The sequence below is a fragment of the Penaeus monodon genome, chromosome 40 (assembly GCF_015228065.2).
Source record: "Penaeus monodon isolate SGIC_2016 chromosome 40, NSTDA_Pmon_1, whole genome shotgun sequence".
Classification (NCBI taxonomy): Eukaryota; Metazoa; Arthropoda; class Malacostraca; order Decapoda; family Penaeidae; genus Penaeus; species Penaeus monodon.
The window spans coordinates 17,718,131-17,723,130 of NC_051425.1; the positions used below are offsets into that span (position 1 = coordinate 17,718,131).

The 5,000-nt window shown below is 46.6% G+C and overlaps 1 protein-coding gene across 1 annotated transcript in view; it reads right to left on the reverse strand.

Annotated features, from left to right (window-relative positions):
* LOC119597806 (nuclear hormone receptor FTZ-F1-like) overlaps positions 1–5,000 on the reverse strand; it is a 170,548-nt gene that overhangs the window by 127,613 nt on the left and 37,935 nt on the right. The gene's annotated exons all lie outside the window — the stretch shown is intronic.

The window sequence follows — 5,000 nt, forward strand, 5'->3', positions numbered from 1 at the left end:
GAGGAGAAGGATGAAGAAGGAAAAGGAGAAAATTAAAGGAAAGGCAAAAAGAAAAAACAACAACTAAAGACGAATGAATAAAAAGAAATAAAAAAATGACCAGCAACAAACCCAACAGAAGCACAGAGGAAACCGAGACAGTCAAAACAGCGTTAGTTTGGGAGATGCCGCCTCTGCACTCTCTCTACACATCCGGTCAACATTTATCTCGCTCATCAACATTCATCTCGCTCGCACATCCGCTGATGTTCAACTCTCTGTATATTCTGTAAAACATTGGCATCTCTGATTTTTTTTTTCCGGAAGGGAGGGAGGGATGGGGATGGGATGGGAGATGGGAGAGAGAGAGAGGGAGGAGAGGGAGGAGAGAGGCGAGAGGAGAGGGGCGAGAGAGAGTGAGAGAGAGAGAGAGAAGAGAGAGAAGAGAGAGAGGAGGGGAGGGAGAGAGGAGAGGAGGGAGGGAGGGAGGGAGGGAGGGAGGGATGGGGAGGGAGGGAGGGAGGATGGGAGGGATGGGGAGGGAGGAAGGGTGGTAGGGATGAGGAGGGAGGGAGGGAGGGAGGGGAGAGGCAGAGAGAGAAAAATACACACTTTTCCTCGTTCCTCCTGTCCCTTCTCCCCCTCCCCTTCCTCCTCCCTTTTCCCTTCTCCTTCCCTTTCCCCTTCCTCCTCCTCTCCCCCATCTCTACACTCCGTTTGAATCCGCTGCTTAAACCTCCAAGGACCTTCGCCAGTTTCCTTTGTCTCTATCTCGCCCTTCCCTCCTACACGCGTGAAGGTGTTTACCGGTGAGTGCGTGCGCGCGTGTGCGAGGGAGGGAGGGAGGGAGGGAGGGAGGGAGGGAGGGAGGGGAGGGAGGGAGGGAGGGAGGGAGGGAGGGAGGGAGGGAGGGAGGGAGGGAGGAGAGGAGGGAGGGAGGGAGAGGGGGATAGAGGGAGGGAGAGGGAGTGAGGGAAAGAAGGAGGGAGAGAGGAAGATTGAGAGAAATAGGAAGAAAGAAATTGAGAAAGAGAGAGAGAGAGAGAGAGAGAGAGAGAGAGAAGAGAGAGAGAGAGAGAGAGAGAGAGAGAGAGAGAGGAGAGAGAGAGGATGAGAGAGGAGAGAGAGAGAGAGAGAGAGGAGAGAGAGGAGAGAGAGAGAGAGAGAGAGAGAGAGAGAGAGAGAGAGAGAGAGGTGAGACAAGAGATACACCCACCAAATCAATTTGTTCAGATCACGCAAACCGCCTTTATTCTTGTATACACACACACACACTCACAGACCCACCTTGAGTTCTTGAGTGTTCTTGAGTGTGTACTCTCCAGTGGCCTTGCGATGTCGTAATAGCTGGTTAGTAAACATATATATTTTCTTGAGAGGTATTTTAATAGTTTGCTTGCGTAGTTTCATCGCAGCCGTGTCTAGGAGGCGTGGCATTGAGCCCTCGAGGGTAAACACGATTGGCAAATCCAAGTGGGATTATGATTGGGGGGATTGCGTAGCCAAGGGAGGATTGGGAGATGAATGAATGGCAGAATAATTATACGAATTAGTGGATATCGACAGAACGAGTGTTTGCACCCGTCCCTGGGTGGTGATGGTGATGGTAATGGTGATGGTGATGGTGATGGTAATGGTGATGCTGCTGATGGTGATGGTGATGGTGATGGTGATGGTGATGGTAATGGTAATGTTGATAATAATAATAAGACCAATCACGTCAAAAGCAATAGTAATAACAATATTATTAACAACAACAACAAACAAAAATACACTAAACTAATAATAGATAGATGTATAAATAAATATTACAAAAAGGACCGTACTGTTTGGCACTTTTTTTTTTTTTTTTTTTTTTTTTTTAGTATGCAGCAATGTATATCCGGAAGTGTGTGTGGGCGGAGATAGGTGCTTAAACACGTGTGCGACAAATGCAACATCCGTACGTAAGTCTAACCTTTGCAATATCTATACGTAAGCCTATACAACATTTGTATGTAAGCCTATGCAACATCGGTACTTAGGGACATGCCACATCCGTACTAGGGCTCTGCAACATCCGCGTGTTTGCACCCGCCAACAACGTAGGCCTATGCAACATCCGCATGTAGGCCTATGCAACATCCGCACGTAGGCCTATGCAATATTCGTAAGAAACGCAGGGCTACGCACGTAAAAGCTATACGACTGCCCACACGCCCGAGCATCTGCGTACACGTGCACCCAAGGCGGATGCTCGTGTCGATTGAATGCAGACTCGGAGTCGCATTTCCGCGTACGTGTTGAGCCGCGCCGCCATCGCAACACAGCAGCCTACGGCATCGCAAATGAGGCTTGGGATGCGCACAACCTCTTTGCTTTGGTCACTCTCCTCGTGGTATGAGAGAGGGGGAGGGAGAAGAGGGGGAGGGAGAAAAGGGAAGAAGAGGGAAGGGGAGGGGATATGTGGGGAATAGAGGGAAGGGAAAGGGGAGGAGAAGGGAGGGGAGGGGAGGGGAGGGGAGGGGAGGAGAGGAGAGGAAAGAGGGGAAGGAAGGAGGAGCGAAAGGAGAGAGAGGGGAGGGAAGGGGGAGAGGGGAGGGGAGGGGAGGAGAGGGAGAGGGGAGGGGAGGAGAGGAAGAGGGGAGGAGGTGAGGCAAAAAAGCGCAAACGAAGGGAGTCTCTTACCAGGAAATCGTCGGGGTACCAGCTCTCCTGCAGCCAACTTCCGCGTCCTGGCGGGAGCCCTTACGTCGAGTCGCCCTCCCCCACCTCCTCCCCGGACTCTCTCCCGATAGATACCCATTATCTCCCCCGACGACTCGCGCATTATCATTGCAGATAACAAGGCGGCCATCGACGACTCGACAACCACCTCCAAATTCGCGGGGGAGAAAACGATCGAGCGCCAAAAGTCTCGCGATGGCAACTGCGCTCGGACGGCCTTCAGGTAACTGGCCAGAAAAAGGTGTACAATAATTTCCCCCTATTCATACGATACCATCTACAAGGCCGGATCTCCGTACGCACGCCAACGGCACCGCAGCAACCTCATTCGCACCGCCATGCACGCGAATACAAAAATCGCGAATGCAAAGAGGCGCAAATGCAAAGCGGCCCGAGTACCGCCGTGTGACAGGGACGCACGAACGAACAAGCAAAGATAAGGAAGTAGTATGCAAGCAGCTGATATCCCTCCCCCCTCCCCCTCTACCCCCTCTCTCCCCTCTCCCCCATTCCTACCCCCTACCTACCCCCGGCTCATAATGCTCGCGTCATGTGCATAGGGCACAGGAGTGTTGCCACAAGGAAGGTGGTGTTGGTGCTGGTGGTGATGCTGCTGCTGATGATGGTGATGATGATAATGCATACCTGCGCCGTCCAGCATCGGAGGCTGTGATTACAGAGGAGGAAGAGGAAGGGTATGCAGAGCCTTGGCCACCATAATGTCACCAGCCATCAGGCACTCACCGTTCCCGTTACTTTCGGTGCAACTCGGGGATGCCTCGAATGCTGTTGTAGGATGAGGGTGATTGTGATAGTGATGGTGATAGTTATGTTGATGATGATGATGGTGAAATCAATAGTAGAAATAAAAGTAATAGTAGTAGTAGTAGTAGTAGTAGTAGTAGTAGTAGTAGTAGTAGTAGTAGTAGTAGTATAGTAGTAGTAGTAGTAGTAGTAGTAGTAGTAGTAGTAGTAGTAGTAGTAGTAGTAGTAGTAGTAGTAATGATGATGATGATGATGATGATGATGATGATGATAACTATAATAACAGTAACAATAACAATAACAACAGCAATAGCAATAAGAACAACAACAACATCAACAATAATAACAATAATGACAATAATAATAATAATAATAATAATAATAATAATAATAATAATAATAATAATAATAATAATAATAATAATAATAGTAATGACCATGATAATGAGATGGATATTCATCAACATGCAGAAAAAAATAACGAAAATGAATCCGACGAAAGTGAAAAAAAAAAAAAAAATTGAACAAAATACAAACAAAAACAATAATATGAAGGTTTTACGAGAATTTGAATAAAATACAAACAAACAAAAACAAACAAAACAATGACATCCCCGGCCGCGCTGACTCGGGAAAAAAAAAAAAAAAAAAAAAAAACTGCGCCGATTGAGCCCAAGCCGATCTGCTGCTCAAACCCTAATTATTGCAGAGGTGTTGCTCGCTCTCAACTGCAGTTCCCAGACGACCGATTCTCTCTCTCTCTCTCTCTCTCTCTCTCTCTCTCTCTCCTACTATCTCATCTCTACTTCTCTCTCTCTCTCTTCTCTACTCATCTCTCTCTCTCCCTAGTCTCTCTCTCTCTCTCCTGTCTCTCTCTCTCTCCCTGTCTCTCCTCTCTCCCTGTTCTTCTCTCTCCCCTCCCTGTCTCTCTCTCTCTCCCTGTCTCTCTCTCTCTCTCTCTCTCTCTCTCTCTCTCTCTCTCTCTCTCTCTCTCTCTCTCTCTCTCTCTCTCTCTCTCTCTCTCTCTCTCTCTCTCTCCCTCTCTCTCTCTCTCTCCTTCTCTTACGCACACATCTAAAAAAGGATCAAATAAAATAAAAATAAATAAATAAATTTGATAAATTCAAAGACATTATATCACAAAACCTTCTAGAAACATATTACTAATAAAACCAAAGAAATCACTCGAGCATACATAAATAGACAGACAAATAGATAAACAGGCCTAGATATATAGACAGATAGAGGTAGATAGACAGCCAGCTAGTAGATAGAACGATACTACTAAATAACCAGATAGATAAATAAAATGGATAGATAGATTGACTGACTGATATATCGATTGATATAAATAAATAAAATAGACAGAAAACCAGAAGACAGATAAACAGATAAACACATAGGTATCATAAAGAAAAAAAAGAAAAGAACAGAAAAGAAGAAAACTACAGATAGGTATCATGACAAAGAAAAGAAAAGAAAAGAAAAGAAAAGAAAAAAATACCAGAATCATGTACAAAACGCTTTAACCGGGACAGTCGGTTCCACAG